This window comes from Euwallacea similis, chromosome 11, assembly GCF_039881205.1.
Source record: "Euwallacea similis isolate ESF13 chromosome 11, ESF131.1, whole genome shotgun sequence".
NCBI lineage: Eukaryota > Metazoa > Arthropoda > Insecta > Coleoptera > Curculionidae > Euwallacea > Euwallacea similis.
In genome coordinates this window covers 1,830,851-1,856,519 of record NC_089619.1, presented here as the reverse complement: position 1 = coordinate 1,856,519, position 25,669 = coordinate 1,830,851, and the positions used below count along the sequence as shown (strand labels likewise).

The window sequence follows — 25,669 nt, the reverse complement described above, 5'->3', positions numbered from 1 at the left end:
CAACACAGAGGGTTGATAAAACCAAAATTGCTTGAATTACAACGTGAAAAGTCAATAAGAGGCACCATTTAGTGGAAAGCCAGGTTTGTTATGTTTATGTTCATAATTCCACACCCAACAAAATCATACTTCTCTAAAGCGTTATATCAAAGGACATATTTGTCTTGATCTTCGAGTTGCGTTTATTTTCGCTGATAAGTAAATGAAGATGCTTTTTCAGCTTCTCTTAATGAAAAGAAGCATTAAGGGCTGCAAGAAAAATATCAATAGAAAAATCTAACTACCTATAATGGCATGACCTCGGTTGCGGCTTGTAAGGATGATATCTGTTACACAATGTGATTGAATGGCATAGAATATTGGTTTACTAGGTAAACTAACGATAATGATCTGAAAGTTAATATTGTCTAATAAAACAGCAATAAGAAAAATAAAGTACATATTTCATGTATTTAATTTTTAATAGAGCAAATAGTTAACCCAGTTGTACAGCTAGCTCTAAATTAGGTCTGAAAATGCTCCAGTGAACAGTTGGCAGTAAACGGCTTTTCTTGTATGAGGTTAAAGTTTATGGCGAGAATGGTAAACGCTTGAGGGTAAAACAACGAAAAATGATTAAATATAAACTAAACACTCAATTTCTGAGACCAGAAATAGCTTGAGAGAGAGTTTAAACGTCAATTATTCAACAGACGATTGAAGTAATGCCTTGTTGGCACACTTTTAAATTGATATCTTTATTAACAGGAAGCAGAACTGTGAATTTTAAATTAGGCAACTGGAATTTATTTGTCAGAAGGATACAAATACATAATGTAGCAGCTTAGAATTGAGGATTTGATTTGCTTAAGCCTCAGTAATGCTACACCGGCCGGCACACAGGTTGGTTCGGGTTGGTGTGAGTTGTTTTATTTAATTTTAATAAGGAACTGTTTATTGTTAGCTCAAAATTTTGTCTCAGTTGGAATATGAGTTTCTTGGAGAAGTACAACTAACTGAAGCATAAAAAGTATGCGAAATTTAAAAAACTAATTGGTAAAATATCTGATGGTACTTATGAAGAACATGTTTACTGATCGAGATATTATTACAATTGATTTAAACGGTACTTAAAAAATAATAAATGTAAGCAAATTCTGAAGTTTATCTGTAAGTATAGGTACCTTGTGGCTATAGGTAAATACCATGGCCAAATAAATATGCATAAAGTATGCTGTGTATTTCAAAAAATACATAAAACGTTGAAGGTATGACAAATTCTCTGACAATGATAGGTATTTTCCAACGCACAATACTTTTCAGTAGTAGAACTACAACGCATGCACATTGTGAAATTTTAATTTTTAAAATTCATTAACTTTAATTTTAAAGCTAAAAATTAGTTATGGATATGAATGAAAAATTGCATTAGAAATACTAGCTTTTTTATTACCGAAATGCCTCAACAAATACAGTCACCTTAAAATGAATTTCTCCCAATGAGAAATAAAAGTTATCCATTTAAATGATGACTGAAAAAAGTGATTTAAACACTTATTTGTTGTCCAACAGATATGGGCACTATGAAGGGACTGACCTCCTAAACTGTTCCTGACCTGTTTTCTATATTCCAACAATACAATATTTGCATATGCGATTTCTGTAAAAAAACTTAAAGAATGTTTTCTTCCAAAAAGGAAAAAATCATTTCTTCAATACGAAAAACGATAAACGAGTAGTTTGTACAATTGTAAACTTGATATAATTAGTTGAAGATATTGCGAATCTAACTAGAAGTAGTAATTCATCAGAAGTCATAAGCTGTGACTATTGATGTTACTATTCTTCAGATCTTAAAGTTAAAAAGATATCTTAAATGATTTAATTACTATTTATGATAGACAAATATCAAATAACATTAATTTCTACAAAGGCATTGAGCACTCATTAAATTCATTACGTTGAGATCATTTTCACGAACGAAAGTCGTTAAGTTGAAAAACGCAAATATTGGTTGCTTAGTAGTAATAATTCATGAAAAGTCATAAAACACAAAAGATAAATAGTGACATTGATACCTGTTTCTCGCAAATTACCTAGAATGTATTAATTAGGTATTTGTAATTCAGAAAAATAAGAAAATAAGTAATGATTCCGAAAGGAATTGCTCAATAAAACCATCAATGTTTGTTATAAGAATGGAGTAAATAACACAAATTGGATTTTAACATGGAACTGAAATAATTATTTAAAAGGATTGCACATTACACAGAAGTTTCAGGCAGTTCAGAAGGAATTTTAAAGTGATTTGTGAACAAATTACTTCGTAAATTTAGCGCTCAAGAGAAAGAAGTAATAATATATATTAACATGTAGTAGATATTTGATGATAAATAGTCAACTAGTTAATCATGCCTTTCCTTTACGGTTCACCCGCTATTACCCTTCAGTTAACAAATAGTAAACATACGTATGAATGTGCCATCACACTGTTATGCTGCAACAAACAGGGCCGGCGTTAGCAAGTCTTGCGAAATTTTTAATCACCACCCTCGTACCCCCAAGAAAAACCGCCGACCAGGAAAGTCAGCCGCCCTCCTTAGGCCGGTACTGATGGCAAGTGAAAAACGTTATAATTGAATTGGTGATTCAAGTAAAATCGCGGCCACCATTACATCAAGATTTATCATAAAAAATTCCCCACTTACATTTTTTTATTAAATATTTTGATGAAGCTCTTAAATTTTATTAAGCAAGACCAAAACCCGTATCGCGAAAGGTTAATGTTAGTTAAATCATCTAAAATCTAAGCACACTATATATCGATATTTTTTCCCTCGGTAAATATCAAAGGAAAAATTAATACATAGTAGAAATATCTGGAAAATTCCTATTGAATAATGTTTACATTAAAATATTTAGCTGTTGGCTATGTCAAAGTACTTAAAAATACATAAAATTAACCATTGTGTTAGTGATAAAATATATAATACTATTTTGGTTCTGAACACGCACCATAGATAGAGATCTTTGAGAATAACCTTCAATTGACCACTGAAAAATAGTAAATATTTTTTGAGAAATCAAATGCCTGTTTAGGTCAAGATTAGTGGTTGGTTGCGATTTATTGCAAAAACGGCATCATTAACTCGGTTACATAATTTTGAATGAAACGTCTCAAGCGAAGACCAGCACCTCCATTTAAGTCGTTAGAAAACATTTATTTTCCATTATAAACTGATCAGTAATCTTTTCAACGTCGTTTACCCGGTGATGCATTCTTCATACTTATTGAATGGATCAGTTTCCCTCTTCAACTTATTAGAATACTATTTTAAATGAACAGATGAAACTGAAGTTATCTTCTGCAAATTTTCCATATTTAAAATTTTGCCATGCATTGCTGTTTCTCTCAATCTATTTTCTCATTATGTTTCTACCTCTAAAATGGTTTGTTTCTGATGAAAAATAAATTAACATAGACCAAGGGGAAGGAGTTCATATAACTAGTTTTCCTATAATTATAATTTTCTGTGTTATTTGACGAATATAGGGCTCCTAAAGGAGTTTATGTTCGTGTAATAATAGAATGCTCATTTTTGAATTTGCAGTTATTTTTCGCCTATTTTCCTAAACGTGAATGAGAGATGATGAGAAAGAATATAAAACATGAAATTCTAAATAGAGGTGCCTACATTATCCTTTAAGATAAGGCAATTTATCCCCTTTCACCAAGTTTAATAAGTTATAAAAAATAAAAAATTTATTTAATTTGACTCATTGGTTACCATCAATTTCAATGGTGATAGAATTATAACTTTTTATCCTGTTGCCAGGGAGTCAAAAATTAGACATTCCTTTATGCAAATGTAATTAAACCGCATTAAAAATATAAGAATCCACCTAAGATGGGAGAGTTAATAGATCGATTATACAAAGCACTTGGTTTAATTAAAGTCCACAGTAAAATAATGTTAGCTTCGGTTATGTAGTAATACATCATTTAATTAACATATAAAATTCTAGATTCTGTCATTTTTTAAAACTAAAATATATTAATTAAATCCATTTCGCACGGCCTCCCATATCTCTTTTAAAGTCCACTCATTTTTTGAGACAGGAATTAAAAGAACCAATTAAAACTGCTGTAAGTACTCACAATCGTTATTTAATTAGATTAATTACAGGGAAGCATTTTTATGTAAAAACATGACATTCCTCGAATAATTATAGACCAAAAAAGTGATGAATTTCAAGGCAGTTCAACAATTCCCTTAATGCACTCATGACTCATTGTTACATAATTTTAGTTAAAACAGGAAACCCATTTTCTTTCAATTTTTAGATGCAATTTAGCAGCCAAATAGAGACTGCTTTCTTTGTAAATATCAATATGAGGAACTTTGAAACAGTGAAGACAAAATCAGATATTTAGCGAATTCTTTGGAAGCTGCTACGCCCCTAAGATGAATATTAAACGACGTGTCCTAAAAGAGAGAAACGAGAAGTATTTTGCTGGGTCTCAAATTGTTTAAGAGTTACACACGATTTAAAGCAAAATGTAAACCTGTAGATCTCTTTGGTTAAAAAAAACTGTTGATATAAATAAAATGCTCTGTTAGAACACCCTATATGTCAGATTTTAGCGATGTCATAATTTTGACATATTTTACATTTTTTCCTTAAATTTTTTCTCACCTTAATTTTGATATTGTTACATCCTGGCTCAATAATTTTAAACTTTAATGTTCTATTTAAATATATTTGGAGATGGATTTTTTAGTTACTAAACCGAAGTTAATTTAATTTGCAGTCTGATCGGGTAACAGTACAAATGTTCCAACGTTTTGTGACCGAAAATTCCATCACCAATAATTATTTGTGAAATGTGTACCGTTTGTATGTGCGGTTCTGTAGTACGATTTACAGGAATTATAACCCCTGCCGTTTCAAGAATATTTTTCCCACACAACACTTTTTCTTAACACACCCTGTATATGACGCTTTAATAACTTTACCAGCCATAATTTTATTTGTTTTACATTTTTTTAAAACATTTTTCCTTCGCTTGGTTTAGTTATCAAATCTTCCACCCGAAATGAAGAAACTACATTTTTGTGAATGAATACGAAAAATCTCTAATTCCAGAGAAAAATCTGACTTTTAGCCAGTTCCTTGCAAGCTGCTAACTTACCGAAATTTACAAGTTTTCGGGCTGAAAGTTTGATAATAAAATGATAAAATTATTTTTATTTACACTCTGCGGTTGCCTTGAACTAATTGTACATACATACACATGTCTGTAGGCAGTACCTTAGATGTTTATTTGTTGTTATTGAGCTTAGTACCTTCAATTTTACGTTAAAAAATATTTAATATTAATAATTCAAGAAAGCAAAGTTGTATTTGTTATTCTGCATTTTTGTTGCACTTTTATGGCATTCTTTTAACAAATCGTACAAGGTTCTTGTTCTCATTACGTGCTAGGAGTGTGTTAAAATAAAAAACAAATGTCTGTCTTGAGACTAATTAATAGCAAAACATTAGTCACCTCCAGAATAAAACAAACTTGGTCATTTTTATGCTCAGCCTCAATATTATATCAAAACTTGGGCCCCACGTAGGTAATAGTTCTCCAGATAGTTTCGCGTTTGTTCCCCTTAATACAATGGAAATTTATAATTTAAAGGATTTTAAACGGGGATGAGATCCTAAAATAGCGCATCTCATGCACAGTTTGGAAAACAAGAATTTCACTGGAAATCCCTAATCCAGTGAAACCCTAAAAGACGAAATGGCGGATTTGTTAATTATTTTTGTTAATAAACTCAAGGACTCAATTTTTGATAAGAAATTAATTTTTTTCTGGGAATAGAAGCCCTGCATATAAACAGAATGTTGATTCAATCTCGATAAAATATTTGGGCAGGTATGCATTGCGGAAATAACTTTAAGAAACCATTAAACCGCCATTAGCACATATTTCGGATGTCACGAAAAGCAAACAAGGGCGCATATACGCAAATGCTATTTCAGCAGCTGGAATTTTAAATATGGTATAAATTATACGTTATAAAACGAGCACTTCTTACCTTCTTTTAAGATAGTATTGTAAATCCTATAGGTGCTCTCACAATCACTCACAGCAGGCCTTTTGGTGTTACAATCCAGCGACTTGCTCCTCTCTCTAAACTCATCCCCTGAAGTACTCCCACTCTCACTACATGAACTTCTCCTATAACCATTCTCCGCTCTCCAATTGTGCACTTTCTTTCTAAAATGCCCTATCAATTCCTGTATGGAATGATGATGGTGATGACCGGTATGTCTTTTAAAGAAGTTCTCTTTGGGGGAAGAACTGTAGTCTACTTTGGGAGAGGAAGAGTACTCGGACTTCGAATCTGAATGGCTAAAGCTCTGATTCTCACTACTCTCATCTGAGGGTGTTTCAGGGCAGCTCTCAATGCTGATACTCGGAGAGGGAGTGGGGTGATAATGAGAATAGTTATTATTGAGATGCTGATGATTGTAATGACCCAAGTAGCCCAAATGGCGACTGTGCTGTGGGGGCGTCATTTGCTGGTGATGAGACACTGGCTGGTTTAATTGGAAAAGATTGCTGAAGCTCTGCATTTTGGAGGCTAGAAATGCGTCATTGGAGCTAAGGCTCTAACCTAGAAATACCCTTTAACTTGATGATATTTTTTCGATATGGTATTTTTGGAATGGTACATTCAATACCAGGTCAAGTAGATTACGTTGATGTACCAAGAATTGGGCTTAGGTCGGTATTTGTCCATAGAAACAACAACTATAATTTTTGATTAAATGAAATGGTCAGCATTATTAATTATTTGTTATTTCCAGGATGGAAAATTGCTTGGTATAAAATGCGGATTAAAGAGCAAATACTTAGGTAATTAACCTCCAATTTTATTTATTTTTAATTTCAATAAATAATGCTATTTCCATAACTTATGTATTTCTAGAAAAATACAGGGTTAATCGGTTAATACTAGTTAAATTCGAAGGAAAACCTTAATTTATACAAGTATGTCTTATAAACAGCAAAGGGTAAATGCCATGATTTGGGATACACTGCATCGAAGTTTCAGATGTGTTTTAATATTTTCTTCACATATTCTACAATTTTTGAGATATTTTGTTTAAATTTTAATAAATCTTTAAGAGCGCAATCTAGCGGTGAATTCGAAAAAAAAAGTTTTTTTCTAAAATTACGCTTTTTGCGTATAATTAAAAAAATGTAGCATATTTGTTGCCAATTCCAATGACAAAATTCTAATAATGGATCCTCAAAACAATATTTAATACAAACAATATTTTTGATTGAAGTTGGCTTTGAAAATAAAAATGGCAAAAATTCAAAAGCGCTCTATATCTCAGCAGACAAATGTGGGTTTTACTAATCTAAAATTCTCAAAGTTTAAACTCGTTACATCTACATTATTTTTTCTTTCGCAATAGAATTTCGGGCAAAACAATCCAAATCTGACCACCATTCATATACGCCACAAAAAAAAGATTTTCTCACTCTGTACACAATATTCAAGATGTTATAATTCATAACTTATTAGCAATGGTAATACCTGTCATCATCCCAACCGACAAAGACGTTTCGAATCTATTACTAATTACTAATTTACGATTGGGTTGACACGAAAAAATTGTACTGTTCACCTCAATAACTATAAATCATATTACGTACTTTATTTTTATTGAAATGACCTTCACAATACCACCCACTGTTTAAACGTGTGTATTCCTTAATTCGCTGACATGATCAAGAAGTACATGCAATTTGAGTGGCTGCTTCGTTTCGCTAATCGTTCTGGTGCTAGAAGGGAGGTTAGCTCCTAAATTCTGAAGTCTAAGACGTTTCCTCTGCGCATGAGATACTTTATATATTACGGCCGATAGGATTTAAATGTTTCAAATTGTCTTGTTTTATCGCAAATGTAACTAGATGATTTTATCAGTCAGATAGTTTAATCTAATAAGTTATTAAGTGGCGCTTCTCCATGCAAATTTGCACAAACATCTTTATAAAAGAATTCATTTTAAGTTAATATGACTTTGAACCAGTTGCTTCTCGTTTCTGCTATAAGTGTAATCAAATTAAGCACGGAGTTGAATATCTTGAATTATCTTGAAGTATTGAAAAACGTTAATTATGTTCCTTTTTGCAAGAAATTCAAGTCTGATTAATCTTGGCCTTCGCCAATATAATCACTGATGTTATTGAAATGTTTTTATATAGAGATTTCACGTTAAATCAAAACGGTTCATGCCTAAGATCACGTTTCTCAATGGAACTGTTTCTTTTTTAATCTGTTGCAATATTACGTATATGCGCGAATTTTTACGTCTACGAATCCCGCTCGATTGCAACGGAATAAATCACGTATTTTTAAGCCTTCCAAATATATACTTAAGAGCTGTTGTTGTGTTTGTAACACTCCTTTACAACCAACAATGCTGGCCTTAATGAAAAGTTAATCGACTCTAATTTAATATTATGCAACGTTGCTCTGATGTTCATTACGCTCCTTCCTTATTGATGCGCCTCGGGTCCTTTGGTAATTAATATTTTCGTCTTTAGACCCTGAAGAATAATAATTTATGTTCGTAAAGTAAACAAAACACGTTTTCATTCATGTTGTGCTCCTTCAACTTACAAAGAGATGGATATTCATGTCTTGCTGGAGGTCTCGCGAGGAACGTGGAAAAGGAAGGAATTTAAAAATATTGTGTATAGGAATGTTTTACAGGAAAATAGACAACATTAAAAATTCCTCAGAAAGAATGTTCAAAACGTGAAAATTTCCGTGGAATTAGATCGTCACACAGAAGCGTAATTAATTGAATGGACGCTTAAAAAATTAACTTTTAAGTGTCTCTCAAAATAGCACAAAATTGGAATTTTTCAGTTTAAAAATCTTCCCCACGGACGGGCCTAAAAATAAATAATCCCCAGTGAAACGAATAATTACTAGAACCTGTGCTTCATCAGCCTGTCTGGCATTTTGCTGTACTACAAGCCCTAAGATATTACAGCATTTATTTTCTCGACGATTCCTTTTCACATTCCCAATCCCCAGATACCCCCACAATTACAAGTGACCTTGGAGACCAAGTTTAATTAAGTAGAGTGCATCTCAAATAGTAGGTATTGTTTAGAGGAATCTTAATGCATTGTCATGAAAAAAGAATGTTTAAGACAAGATTTAAAAATGAAAACCAGAAAAAATGATGGAAAAGATAATATTTGGGCAATGCGAAACACGTGAAATATCTGAAAAGAAAAATTGCTGTAATTCCAATTTAATGACATCTCAAAATTTATTCCAAGAAATTATGTTTCTAGTGACAACACTTTTAGATTCTCTAACCATTTTCGACACTCCAAAGTTTATATTCACAGTTCTTACATGAATTATAAATATGTAATTTCTTTCTTTCACCGTAAAGTGATGTTTACTAGTCAGACATTGCATAGAAAGGTTATCGACATCCAAAGCTATTAAGGACAATGCTTTGGTAGTTGCACAACTTTATTCAGTTTTAAAGCTTAAACAAACTATGGCGTGTTGTTTGCAGATATGTGTCAGCTTCACACATATTCATTTATTGTCTCTTGTGATCCATAGATTCTTTTTACATTCTAAGGCTGTCGTATATCGACAGGCGAGTATAACAGAACGGAGCTTAAAACATCATTCAACAACCCGGCCTAACGGGCAGTAAACAGTTTTCTTGTAAACCCAATTTATTGGTTTATTACGAAACTATTAATTTATAGATTTAAGGATCGTAAATCATTGCCAAGATTCGAATTATCAATGGAAAATATTCCCGATTTAAGACTGTATTTAATGTACACTGCTCCAAGGAATTAACGCACCACCTAAAATATTGCTAAACTTTAGAATTATTATCTCTGAAACTACTAGTCCAATTTTAATATATTTTTTTTTACAGAAACGTAGCTTGTTTCCTTCCAAATCGACATGATATTTAACATGCCATTAAAATTTAAATTTTAGGCATATACTGGGTGTATAAGTAAATTCATGTAATTTTATGTAATTTCAAAAAACAAAAATGATTGAAATGAATGATGAAAATGAAAAAAAGATTCAAAAAACATGTTCTTCAAAAATGCCTACGCTACAAGTTGGTCGACAATATCGATAAATGACACATTTGATACTCACCACAAGTGGTTTTGAAATTACATAAAATTACATGATTTTACTCATACACCCTGTGTAAAATTAAAATTAAAATTTTAATGGTGTGTTAAATGTCAGGTTGATTTGGGAAGAAACAATATACCTTTCTGTAAAAAAAAAAATTTAAATCAGACAGGTATTTTCGGAGAAAATTAATTCTAAAGTTTAGCAATACTTTGGTGGTGCCTTAATCCCTTGGAGCAGTGTATAACAGTTCCTTGAGGGGGCGTTCATGAATATATATCTTCCCCTTGAGATTTAGGCAGGCACTTGCAAAAAAACGTTTTTAAATTTCAATTTCTTCAAATAATTATGCCTGCCTCAGGCACTTTTACGTGGGTTCGCTTTTTCCCCAGGGGGATAAAATTTCCCTGATTTCTCCTTTAAAATCCCGTGGAAATATTTTACCCTGGAGTAAATATTTACACTGCGACTTAGAACCTAGAAAAGGCAGTTTTATCGCCTCTTTAAGTTCCTCGATATCATTTACTACCACCTGTAAAAACGCTGTGACGGAGGTCGCTTTTCACATGTGTCCCAAAGAAATGAATGAGGGAAATATTAAAATATGAAGACTTCTGGAAAAATGAAGGAAGGTAAGGAACTAGTCTTTTATTCCAAATAAATTTGAATCATATAACGCAAGTACGAAATAATCCGGCAATATCAAAACAGCGCAGCGGTTGGAGTGATGGGTTCACTTGCATTTTGTTGAGCTAGGCTTTTGTAAACGTGACACATGTAATAGAAAACAGTCGTTCGTTGATGTAAAAATTACTCCTCAAATTTCCGTTAAATTCCTGTTTGCTATTTACATCGTTATTGAAAATTTGTCGATCAGCAAATCTACAATTGTTACTGCGAACCTGGGTAAAAGTACAACAAATGCAGTAATACCAGCACGTGTCACATTTTTTAACTGAGACATTTATCTGTTTCTTTTGTTAGCCAAAATTGAAAGAAAACAAACCTCTCTCTTCCTCTGGCCTAGAAAAGTGATTTCGTCATCAAATTACCTCGAAAGCGAACATGGGATCAATATCCTTAAGTCAGCCTACACGTGTTCTGAGTTGACTTTGCTTTGGTTACCTCGAAGCCCAAATTTGTCTCACTCGAATAGCGTGTAAGAACCACTCTGTAAGAATCTTTAGGGCATTTACCTTCTGAGAAACACATTTGGGGGGGGGGGGGGGGGCAATTTGTCAAGGTGGATTGATTTTGCTTCTTGCAGCATCGCTACTTTATTAATCTTCCTTTTATCGTTTTCGCTCTGGTGCTCACGAACGGTCAAGGTCTGACACTTTGGAGGGTCCTCTCCGTCGATATTTCCAGAGCTGCGAATTTGTTGATCGTAAAGTGGCCTTTTATGCAGACGCTAACTATACTATGTTGACACTTTTTAACCCGTATTGTATAGCTTATAGTTTCCGCAATTCTAATGATGAACCTCGAATTTGGATCATCTAGTAAAAGCATTTATTTTCGTAGATTTGAAAACACGTGAAAATTAAACTCAATTATCGAAAAATGCCATTTTCACCTTAGAAGAAAAATCCTAAAAAAACGTATTACCCACTTACCATTAAAAAGAGCATTAAAAAATTCAAAAAATATTTCTTTAAAGGTCGAAAACATTTTTTAACATTGATTAATAACTGAGGTTGCTGTATAATAAAACTCAAATTTCGTAACAACCATAATCATATTTATAATTAGTCAGGTTATTATTGTTGGCAAAGTATTGTTGGCAAAGCAAAGCAACATGCTTCTGCTACAATTTATCTAAAACAAGCAAGACTTTATGCAAAAGTTTGTGGCAATGTGTATACTAAGTAAATATATCAGAAAATAAACGGCATGGCACGAAGATTAAACGCACAGCAGGAAATATTTCCGTCTTCTTATTTCCTCAGTTTCGCTTTTCAAGATCAGATATTTTTACTTGAGGTTAATTCAATGGCTCAAGGACAAATAAATGATTTAGTAAACAAAGCATAAAACAAAATGAGAAAAGAAGAGAACAAGTTGTTTCCCTCGTGGTTTATGGAGGGAGCAAAAATAAAATCCCCTATGGGACTCGCAACTAAGTCCAGTGAAAGTGACAAATTGGCTATTTCTTTAGGAAATTTTGTCTTCTCCGTGAAAATTAGTTAAAAGGTTGTTTCTAGAGAGGGATATATCACAAAACGACCGAGGCGTGAACATTTACATCAAATTTTGTGTAACACATTGCCCTTTTCAGTGATTTTAAAAATGTAAAAGGTGATATCACGGTCTTCAGAAGATAAAATATTTGTTTAACTTATTTTTTTAAATTATTGTATTATTTCCTTTCTAGTGAGTTTTAAGTCGTGAAGAAAATTTAAAAACTATATTTGTTTCTGGCAAAGTATTTTTTGATTGCAACAATTCCACTTCCCATTTGTTCTAATGGATTTTCAAAGAAACTTCTTTTCATTTAAACCAAGAGAAAAATCTTAATGCGACTTCGTCCCTTAAAATACACCTATTACTTATTAAAACATTTAAGGATCCATTATTGAAAATTAGAGACACAACAAGCAGCGAGAAGCATTTACGGAAAATACGGCTGAAAGTTTGTAGTTGCACGAAATCCCTAACGAAATCCACTAAAACCTCTTAAATGCACTGCCATAATTTCGTTCCAGTTAATCCTTAAAGTGGCTGTAGAATTTCATTTCAAACGGTTCTGGGTAATTTTTCAGCTAGATAAATAACATTTTTCAAGGTAAATTTTCAGTTTCCGGATTGGAATATTTGATTCAAGTTACAGCAGAAGTCGTAGTTTTATTAATATGAAAAAATTGAAGAAATTTATCTTTATAAAAAACCATCAAAGCTATTTTTGAGACATAATAGTAATACATTTAACTGCGAATTAGACGCATTTGTCAGTTAGGAACGAACAGTCCTATGAACATAATAATAAAAATTACTTTTCAATTTTTTTAATCCGTCCAAACCACTGGGAATTTTCTTAATACCAAAACTGCATTTGAATAAAAACATAGTAGCACAAGCTAGCCACAATTAAACCGACTCTATAGAGTACTTCGTATACATATCTCTTATGGACAAGATCCCAAATCAACTAGTTCAATAAGAAAAGCACACATCACTATTTCAACGAGGTACAAAGTTAAAAAGAGAATAGGCATTATAAAAGGTTCAAATACCTCCGATTCGGAGCTGAAAAGGTCTTTTAGGGAATTTAGTTGGGAATCTCAAACGAGAATCAAAATTTCTCTCAGTTCAAAATTTAAGCCAAATCCCCCTAAATTGGAGCATGTTGACGATTCCTTGAAAACAAATTCCAAATTGGCACAATTAAGAAAATCATTCAAATATCTAACACACCTGAAATTTTAATGTTCAAGTTGTATACAATTATTGTAATCGCAACGAAATTAAATTACCAGATACTTGATGCCTAAGGTTTAATAATACCTAATTGCTTATTAAACCCTTCACTGTCAAGTAAAATGCCAATAATTATCCACGCTAATAGGGAACTAAAATCGGAGGTTTATTGACCCTGTAAAGTGATCCGAATCTATTACTATGTAAATAACTAGGACCATTCCAAAAATGCAATAAATAATAATACTGAAAATGTTTTAGTGTTGTTGATTATAGATGTTCACAGTTTGAGCATTAAGGTTAGTCTAAAATCCATTCAAACATCAATATCTGAAAGGAAATGAGATAAAGGAGCCGCATTCATGATTATAGCAAAATCAACGGAACTAAACATTTCCTTATCAATGATATTCACACTCACCCAGCTGTTCGAGTACCAGTATGGCACAAACACACGAAATTGTTTGAACACATTTAACACTCAAACACTGCACACTTTTCACGTAAAGCAGCCGCAGATTCGTGGAACCTCCAGGTTAATCATGTACGCAAAGCGGACTGAGCCCACTCCAGACCCGGTACCACTAGACTAGGCGACAACCACGTGGCTTTGTTATCTGGTGGTGTTTTAATCCGCACTTTTGCCGAACCAAAACACTACTTGGCTGATCGTGTTACTCATATGGAACCACCTTTACGACTTCCAATGTTGTCGAGTCGTACGTTGTACCGGGTGTTCGTTCCCACTTCTATATTTAACGCAACGATGCGTGTGAGATTTGCGTTTGTCTTTCTGGTACTTACATTCACTGTTATGACGTAAGGATGTCTAAACTAATGTTTGGGTGGCATTTCTGATTCTGGAATTAATTTCAGTCAACTCACTTTTGCAACAGTTTTTTTGATTGTAAAAGTGTTTGCTGGCTTAATTTATATTGCGGACAAACTGGCAAACTTCAAAGGGGTGCTTGTATAGGCCTAAATAACCTTAGGCTACTTGAACTAAGGCACGAGGCACTACTAGAGGTGAAGCCAGGTCGAGAGGTGCAACAGGGTTAAGGACACCTCGGATTTTATGCACGCGGTTGATTCTAAGGATAAGAGCTTCACTTTTGCTTGGATAAAAGAAGAGAATGGGCAATTTTCCTTTGAAGTTTATTGCAGGAAATTGAGTTTTCGTTAAGAGTCCTTAATACACTTGTCGAGAAAGATGGAAGGAACTATTGACAGAGTGCTGACACTCCAGTAAATTCTTAGACTTATAGGTACACTCCTGGCATTGAAAACGTGTTACTGCATTAACATACAGATTAACTTGGCAACATCCAAATATACTTGTTTAAATATTATAAATTATATCTAAATAAAAGTAGCATGACAGTAACAAACGATGCCACTTAATGTACAATTGAAGAAATAAATCAGTTACCATTCTTAATGGATTTCAACACATTTACACAAAGAATGTTTATAACATAACGTATTCAACATGGCTTTAGTCTGTAGTCCTCCAAAGCGGACGCAAAAATATTTCTTTGCGATGCCTTGAATCTTTAGAAAGCCGGATTTTTGTAGAAGTTTTGAAAAATTACAGCCCTAGAAAGCTCTTTTGCCTCTCTCCGATCCACAGGCTGCATAATTTATAGCTGAAAACTGGCAAATAGACGTCTAACATAAAGTATGCGGTCTAAAGCTTTGGATTTCCTGAATTTCTAATAAATCTTTGAACATAAAGACTGAGATAAAGCGAATTTTAGGTGACGATTTTCAAATGTGACTACCAACGACATAAATTCCCGTGAACCCTATGGACGAGACTAATCATACATCGTCCTTCAATGGAAAATGGCTTTCCGTATTTATAGGGCAATAGAAAATCCTCCAATGTTGAATGCGCTCGTTACAAACCAATGAATAAAACTCAAAGGCTTTCAGAAAAAAAAACTCCGCTCCAGTTTGATATAAATAAACTCAAAATGAGTTTCCTACATGCCCAATGAAGATACAAATGTTTTCTAAATTATTGTATATCGTAAAGAGTTATATTGGGAAATTTCTGTAATACCAAGATAATATTGGAATAATGGTCTGAAAACGAGCGATATTTACAGCCGAAAGGCGATAGTTAAGCAATGTGAAAGCTCATATTAGCATAGATGCACTTGTGGATGCGGCAATTAGAGTGGATCCACCTACGTGAATGAGTCGACGAAGATCCATACATTTAGGATAAATTACATAGCAAAGCTTCTAAAACGATATGAAACTGAATATCTAAATGATAAAAATATCCAAATTCCAATTATGTTTATTTCCAAATCTTTGAGTGTATTTTTGATTTCAAGATGTTTCCAGTTGAAATAGTAAAGTGCCCTATTTTCAGAATTTAGAGTTTTTAAAAATTTCTAGGATTTATTTACTTGCCAAAACCAAAATTTCTAGTTTTCCTGAATTACTCTGCCGCTTTTGAAAAGAGAAACTTGTAGTAGACTGTTTTCAGATTTATCAGAACTACTTTCTGATTCTTTTTTGTTTAACAACTTTCGTTAACATTTTCATTAACGTTTGTCATAAAACCATGTCATTTCTAGAGATAGAAGCGCCTTGTTCTAAATCTCCAAGAATTTCTGAAGTTAATAGTTTCCAGGATTTCCAGGATTTTTTAAAGTTGTATTTTTAATTGACTCCTTTCAAAAATATTCTATGAATGTGTTTACCCAATTCGTACATTTTTTTGACACTATGCCACGCTGCGAATATTTAAAAGGTTTTCAAGATAACTTTATATATTATTTTCAGGATTATTTTATTACGACTTCACACTAAGTTGATCAACAAACGTATAAAACTGCTTGTTTTATACATTTATTGGTCAATTTAGAAAGGAACAACAAAGAAATTGTGAAAATACCGATGTGAAACGAGAAATAAAGGATAAGCTGTTAGGAAATGAAAACCATAAAACAAAAATAATGCTTTTCTCCTTCCATAATAAGAACTTTATATATGGTAACTTGACCTCAAAAACTTGCAGAAATCGATATAGCTGGGATCTCGGTCAGTTACATCATCAATCTAATACGAAGGGAATCCCATAACAAGAAGCGTCAATAAACTTGGAAATAAACTTTTCGGTTTTTTGGTCGAACCTGACCTTGACCAGGCCCAGTCTCCAAACCCACCATTACATGACGTAATTCGCATAATATTAGCACTAAATATTCACCATATTGAATTAACTGATATACATTTTTTTTATTATTAAGGTTTATTGTTAACATACATTTATGCAAATGTGCGTAGATTTGTGCTTACTTGAGCATCAAGAAAAGGAAAACAAAAAATTATGTTTCCTTAAGAATGTCACTGGAGCTAACAGTTAAATAATTGGAAATTGCCAACAATCGACTAAGCTATTTTTTCTTTTTTTTGTTTGGGAACAACGTCTTACGCACAAATAAGAATTGTTGTAGCAATATAATTGTATACTATTTTCAATTAAAACTTACTGATCATAATATTGTTGACAACCTTTGTGTTAACGTTTCGGTAACAAATTTGTGACCTTTAGAACACAAAAAAACTTATTAGAAAAATGAAAATTAACAGAACTAAAACACATGGAATGGCCTTCCATTTAATTCTGTGACCATTATCAAAGGCTTACCATTTGTTCTATGAAATTCTCTATTTGTAATAGAATTTTGGTGTTCCTTAATTCTCTGTTTTTAACAGTTCTCTGTCCTAAAAACCTAGAGGGGAAAACTAATAAGATAATTAAAAAACACCATAATTGCCTTCCTAGATTAAATATACGCAGTCTTTGATAATAGTCGTAAAATGAAGTCGAATGATGTTTGGATCGTTACCAAGACACGATGCAGGCTACTCGATGGAGTCGAGGAATATTCTGTCTCAGATATTTTACATACACTTACCTTTAGTTCTGTCCACAGTGATAATTTGTCATCGAACCATTAGCAAGAGTTCTCATCGAAGCCCTTAGTAATGGGCGAATATTATTTTCATTTAGTTTTAACTGAGAGTAGTGTACATATCGACTGCTCTAGCACCCCTTATCTGTGCCTCAGGCGTTATTCCCAAACAAAATAAAAGGAAAAAAATCAACAATCCGATTCACACGTATATAACATATTAAGCTAAAAGTCACGTACGCTACATGAAATGTAAACTATATTCGAAATTTGCAATTGTTTTTCTAATGAAAAAAGTAATAATGAGCACGGCTCGGAGTTTCTCAAAACACATAATTGAAGGCCATGGTTGCAGCTATGTATCGGTCTAGACAAGCATAACAATATAAAAGTCAGCCAAACCAGCCAGGCACCTTTTTCACATTTCCCCCTCACTATTCAGGGGGTTAAATTATCGTTCGAACTCTTTTGATTGTTCACCTTCCCACTAAAATAATGTCAAGACACAACTTCCAAACACAACCGCGAAGAACTCAGTAGTTTATTCATAATAAATGAATCATTTAACACATCTAAAAATACTTAAGGACGTAATATAATTCTCAAAAAGCTTGATCTGTTTACTAATATACCGCAATATGCACGATGGATTCAAGGGGACACGAGTTTCACTGAAATATCTCGTTCTTCAGCGGTTTTGGTTGGCTTCCAGGTCGTAGTATAGCGGCGTTGCCGCATTTCGCAAGCGTAGTAGCCCCTAAAATGGGGATGCAGACAAAGGGGTCGACCGATCTCATGACGAGGGCGGAACGTTTCATGTAAACACTACAATGACTCCGAGGGAATTAAAAGGGAAAGTTGGAGGCTATTTAACAGTGTGCGTCCAGATTTATTGAAACGAGCCAGTAGATCTAAAATGAAGAAAGAATCTCGATAATGAGGAACATTAGGGTAAGAATATTTTGAATAGAAGATTAAGAAAATGAGAAGATTGGTCGTAAGAGGAGCATCCTGAAGATTATAGCTTAAGAAGCAACATTAGATGTCGCCAATAATAAATAGTGAAAATCAGTAGTCATACTTTTCTGTAGTCAAGCCCTTTTTCGCCACCTCTATTTTACCCTTGTAATTTTTATATTCAAAAATTTAGATTTTCGGTTCCACGGAGAAGTTTTCATGTCCCTTTAATTTTTTCCGCACCTCTCACCGTTATTTAATTACTAAAATAAGTTGTTCATCCATGCACATCACTATATCTGTTGGGCGCGGCAAGTACAGAACTGCAAATTATTATTTACTTCATAAACTTATGAGTTTTGGGTTGTGAAGGAAAGGATAATAGAAAAAAAAACACCGATTTGTTAATTTTCATTTGATACATATCTCAACAATTTTAAGAAATATACGATGTAGATGCATTTTGGTGGAACTATTGAAATTTTTTAGTTTTTTCCCTAGTTCATTACAAAGAATATGTCCTATGCTTTTGCCCCGTGAATTCTAGGACACGTTATATTATCAGATTTACTATATTATTATTAAGACAAATGAGTGATAAAGCACATAAGGCCGAAGGCGTATTTCCAACTTTCTAAGTCAACAAGAACTACGTTTTTATTACCTTTTCACTATTTTCTTTCTACTTGTTCGTCCTGAATGGCATAATTGACTACCCATTGGAAAATTTATTAGATGACGAGAAAAAATTATTGTTGACGGTTTTCCTAATTATACACCATATCCTAGCAACTAAATACTTATTGAGAATTTCAAAAGACTACAAATTCGGAGGTTTTATTGCCTGGAAGCCAATCTGTTCAGATTCGAAAAGCAATAAAAACTGTGAAAAGTTCTCCATTCAAAGCAAAATTATTAACGTGATGGTAACTCTATGAGGATGATAAGATCCACGGAAAATCGGAAACCAACCATTGCGTGGTCTCTATTTCAAGGTTTATATATATATAAATTAACTAGTTTAATTTTAGGTGGTTATAGTTATAGTATAGTCAAATCCTTTTTTTTTATATTTAAAAATAAATTCTAGTCCATGTTAAAAAGGAGAAAAATGAGCTAACACGAACATTTCTGAATTCTCTTACCAAAACATATCTCCCATCATTATTTCTGCAATATCAGATCGATTCTAGTCTCTCAACTTATGCATAATATACGCTCATTCTGTATCATTGTTTTCCGAACGCCGAAGAGTTTTATTTGAGATCGTCTAGACGAGTTCCGGTTCATTTAAAAATCAAACTTCCGAGGTACTACACTAATAGAATCTTTAATTTGGAGAATTGGCTTTGATTTGTAAACAAAACAACAAATGTAGTTGTTCCAGAATTAGTTACACATTATGAACTTTTGTTCAATACAAAAAGAGTTTCAGCAATTCCATAATCCGATTAAAGGGCGTATTATGCCATTTTGCTGCCAAAAGAAAATCGTTAATTTGCGTCGTTACAGAATACAACTGGACACATTTTCATGAAATTGCGCCTTTAGCACACATCAGTTATTTATTGTTGGATTAAAATATTCGTTGGTTGCGTGATGAAGTCCAATTTGGGTCGGGAATGTGGAAAATGTATTTAAATGTCGGCAAACAATGAATACCCATCCAAAATGGTCCCTAATTAATAAGTGCAAATCTAGTATAACTGTATTTTTAGATGAAGTAGCTTTAAAACAAATAGGAACCACTGCTTAAAGTCTAAGAGGTAAAATTTTACTTCAAACTTAAAAAAACCCAAACGAAATTAGAATGAAAAAAATTACGAAAACCATAGAAGAAAGATTTTCACAAATTGGTATTGATTCTCTTCGCCCTGAATAGTTCGTTGGCATTCACTGCATTTAAAGATACCGAGGAATTCTTAAAAATTCCATCTAAAGGAAAAGTTGTAGACAGATTTAACATTTTATATTCTAGGTATAGCACATAGTAACAGCTAAATTTCTATATTTCTAAAGCTTTTGTTTTCTTAAAACTTTATTAAAACATTTTCATTTTTAGTTTAAAGATAAACAGTGCATGTTATTTCACAACACACTTACGATTTTTTCAAAGCTAAAAAAATCTCGTAAAGAGAAAAACCTACTAATTTAATTAAATAGAGAAAAACTTTTTTTATTTCTCAACCAGAAACCGATCATTACTGTCCGATTTCATGTATCTGATGTATTTATGAAATGCCATTTCCACATCCTTGATTTCAAATTACCTCTCAGCACGTAATATAAGAGTTATTTAATATCGTAATCATATTGAATGAAATGTTCATTAGAGTATCTTGAAATTTCCTTAATATTTGCCAACAAACAGGTATAGACACCTATTAATTTAACAGATAACAATTTACCGACAATATAATTGATCATAGAATTATCTAACAAATTGTTGAGTACCAACTCGAGCCATTCATTCGATACCCATTAGAAATTTGTTGCTTTGGAAGTTTAATAAATCGATATGTGAGGAAACACTTTCTCAGAAGAGGTACTGAAAATACTGGCGGTGTAGGGTGTAGGAGTAAGAATAGCGTAGGATAGAATTCTCGCCCTCAATCATCGAGTTTAATTTCATCACTTAATTCCGACGATATTTTTTCCTCATTCTAAGCCTCTAACGTCTAAAAAAAGTTTAAAGGGATAAAGTTGAGACAAAATTTGACAGTTTCTAAATTTCAATAAATTTATAAATTCGTTAAAAACAAGCTATACGCCACTCATTTCTTTTTTAGTTTTAATGTCCAAAATCTCATTTACAACCGGTGACGTTTTTAAGATAAACTATAAGAAATTAGTGACATTTTACGCAAAAATTTGACACATCTATAAATATCAATAATAAAAAATTCGTAAATTTATTTGGAGACAAATTATGCGCCACTGGTAAAAATTAAAAAAATTATACATATACATATCTGAAAGCTCTTTTCATGCGCTTTTTAAAAAATATAAAAATTTTTTTTTCGCATTTCTTCTATTTCTGGAAAAACGGTAAAATAATATTTATCAAAAAATATTCCAATTGTGTATCCCTTATGCCAATGGAGATCCTCGCTTACGCGTAGAACTTAATTTGAGACACACTGTATTTCACATGCACAGGCACAAATTTCCTCTATTACATATTTTAATTTACGAATTAAACATATTTTAAAACAGGAAATTTAACGTACGAGTATTTTAAAAATCATCCAATTCCTTGTATAACACATTGGATAATCTTAAACGAGCTTTAGGCCTCTCGTGTCTAAACTTCCCCTCAAATCGACGCATCGGCAACGCCGCGCCCCCCAAAACTGTCTGCGCAGCTATGCACGGGGGCCCGGGGGCAGGTTCCCATTCTTCCGGCTCTGCGGAAGGGTCAGTGGGACACAACTGGTTGGCCTTGAAATATATAACTGAACCGAAAAGTGAAATGGGACGCAATTTGCGTGGTGCATGTTGCATATGCATGCTTTTGTACCGGTGCCAACGTGTTTTGCATCCCCGAAAATAGGCTTGTTCAATGCGCCAAACCACTCGAATTCGATTCAGGCCCTCATTCGAGGGATGATTACGAGAAAGTTGAATTACTGGTTACAAAATTTCTGTTTGTTCTATTGAATGCATTAAATTGCCGATTTAAATATACGGGGTGATAGAAAAACGGAGGCGAGTCTGTTAATTATAGCTTTAATACAATTTTCATAATATCATTGTTCATTTTGGAACCCCTACTTCGATATTTGCAAAGCGTCAAAAGTGTGAGGGTATTTTTTAAAAATAATTCTTTGAGAAAATGTCAATTTATTCTTGCTGGTAATATTCTCTTTATTTTTTTGGTGATTTGAGTCACAGCTCAATACGTCCGTTTTTGAAACCAAAAATTCAAATTTCTCTATAAACTAGTGAAGGAACAAGAGTAGTACTGAAAAGAGACCCATTAATAACTTTTTCCTGGCAGTTACATGTATAAAAATCATCTTTGAAGGTGATTATGGCATCCCCAATGAGCAATCAACGTCGGTGTTGGAATATTTCTTGATTAACAATTATTCCATATTGTCCCGAATTTATCCCATGATATTTAAATCTTGGCAACCACGTGTTACTCAAACGAATTATCTTTAGCACACCTATCTCCTAAAAGCTTCCGAGGGGGAAAAGTGCCAAACTGTCTTCCGTTTCTCGAAGTTCACAGTGGTAAACTGAGAATGATAAGAAAGCTGGCGCTAAAATTCCCTCTTACGGCAATTTTTGAGGTAATTTCAGATATTACTTCTTGAACTTGAAAGGGGTTATGTCTTCCAGTTTGCTAATGACGACGTTTATGTTCATGCACAGCGCCATCGTAATTAACAATAATACTCTGGTGAAGGACACGATACAATGCAATCCGCAATGCGTCCCAGGTATTGTAAATTGGTACATCCACGTGCCAAATTTTGCTATCGGTTCGGTGCTCTAATTTTAATGTACTCTTTTATTCTTGGCAGCTGGTAGCAAACTTTTAAAAAGTATGAGATTTTGAAACGAAATTAAGGCTGAAAGAGATCGTTTCCAGAGACAACGAGATTTTTTTTTAATGGGAAAATTAAATTGAACCATGTGGGTGTTAAAACTCGAGCAAAACGAGATAATTCGCTAAAATAATCATTTCTGGCTGATGCGAGGACGGAATACTAAGTATTCACCACAAAGATCATCATGTATGTGGGTCAGAACTATGTCATGTTCTTTAATGGGAAAACTGATTGCCTTGCTTTCATTTTTAGTCGAAATCCCAGTTTATACGTCGCGTATTGTAAACTTTCAACTTGTAAAATTTCTTAGAGGAAAAATCAAAATTCGACAATGTTTTTAAGCGACGTTCCAGATGGGAAAGTTACTTTAAAAATAGGGAAAAAGGAAGACAGCAAGAAATAAACTTTTGTAATTCTGTTCATATCTGAAATGCCAGAAATAGACCGACCATACTCTCTTGATACGTTTAAACATTTCAGGAGAGCTGCGAAAATAATCTACGAGCTTCGAAGGAAACGTTGATGTGAATAAAAATGTATTCTGGTTGGTTCTGGTGGAGATCTTTTAAACTGGTAATAATGAGGAAACATGAAAGGTCAATCTTCTATATTTAGTCTATATTTTAGAATGTATTTCACATCAAGAGAGGAATGAAGCAAAAAAGGCATTGAAGATCCTTTCTAAATCAGAACTAAAAATTATTCAGTTTTACCTAGATACTTATATTTGAGAAAGCTTGAGAAAATACGATTATTCTGCTCCTTAAATTAGTAAAACTCTTTTAAATGGTATCATCAATAATGACACTAATTGAGCTGATCTACTCGAGTAGTATCTATCCACATTGATAACAGTTTGATCTAAATAATTAACGAAATTGTTTATTTTTCTGTTTGAATAAAACGAGAATAACTGATTAGATTAGCCCATATTTCAAATTTCTGAATTCTTATATCATCTTAGACATTTTTAATAAACAATAAATATTCGAATCGGTTTGGAGCGATCCACCACTCAAATAACAAGGTTTATAGAATTAAAAAAACAAGTTTTAAATGGAATTAAATACACGCATTGAGCACCAAATAGAAGAAAGGGATAATTGATTTCATTAGAGCTGGATGTAGAGAACAAAGTTCAATCATTTGTGAATCAAATTATCAGCTTCTTTATCACTTTCTCGTGGAGAAAATGAAATTTGCATCAATTTTCTTTTGCACACAAATAATTTCATTATCATAGAGCGTCTCCCTCGATTCGTTATGCCATCGGACTTCTAATCGCGTTTTTCAATGGCCGCACTAGAGCGGTAGGAAGGTATTTTTATCATAACTCAAAGGTAATATAAGATTAGAGATACTTGCCCATTGTCCTGGTGCAGCCAGTGGAAAACACTTTTAGATATATTAACAACGAAATTTCATTCTACATCGTTTTGTGTAATTGAAGGTGTTTTAGATGTCTAAATGGAAGCAGGTTCAAAGAAGAAAAACCCTACATACATAAAAGAAGACTCTGGCAAGAAATAACTCAGTCAATGCTGCAATGGGTGATTTTTAAAAATAACTTCACAATAGGCGATGGCCCGTAAACGTAGGGCATTTATTAAGCAATATACTATTTAGTATCGTTGAACATCTGCCTAACAAATTAATTGATCACAGACATGCCTTTGATATTGAAACGCACACTTGAGGTTTTTTTTAAAGATCATCTGTTATATTTGTGTCACCCACCTTCCTGCTCTCTGTGTTTTAATCTTGCAGACTTAGGCGCAATCGATAAAATATTTGCAGTTTTATTGTATTTCTGCCTAATTTACAAGCAAGATTGTGAAATGTCCCATTAAAAAACTATATATATTGGACTTGTCCGAATATTGGACTAGTAAATTACCGAAAAATTTTAATCAAGTTTTAACAGTGAGAAACATATTTTATTTGTCCATACAATGGGCATTTACTGGACATAATAACCGTTCAATTCTATTTTATACATCAAGAGTCGATTGTCACTGTTATTTACATCGCATATGCCACGCATTTTGTCATTACTAAAGTAAACTAAAATTCAAAAATATTCAGTGAAATTCAACACAACTTGTCCGACTGGGCCAAGTATGTCTGTGATAATAATTGATCAATCTAAAAAACAAAAAAAAATTGAAAGAATATCTAGTATATGATTAGCTACTACTACTTCTATCATCAGTCTTCTAACCTCTTGTCCCTATGAACAATTCCATGAATAATTCACACCCAGATTTGCACAAAATGCGCATATGGTCATCAATATTTCCAATTCAGATACAAAATTGTTAACAAAAGTAACAAAATGACGATAAATCGCGTAAAAATTGTTTCCTTAATTCAAAGGGAAAGAGTTTTTTCCGTAGGGAATTTAGATCTATTCTCGTCTTAACTTTACAATTTTATCTCATGTAGTTACCGAGATTTTCTATATAAACATCGAAATTTGCCCACCCTATACAGTCTGTCCCAGATAAGGATGAACAGCATGGGGATCTCGGAAACGGTAATAGATACAAAATGGTTTAAATTGGGAAAAAGTTGGGCAATTTAAAGCAAATTAATAATCTGTTTT

General features: G+C 33.0%; 1 protein-coding gene across 2 annotated transcripts in view; it reads right to left on the bottom strand.

Annotated features, from left to right (window-relative positions):
* Positions 1-25,669, bottom strand: part of SNF4Agamma (SNF4/AMP-activated protein kinase gamma subunit) — a 67,968-nt gene that overhangs the window by 14,155 nt on the left and 28,144 nt on the right. The gene's annotated exons all lie outside the window — the stretch shown is intronic.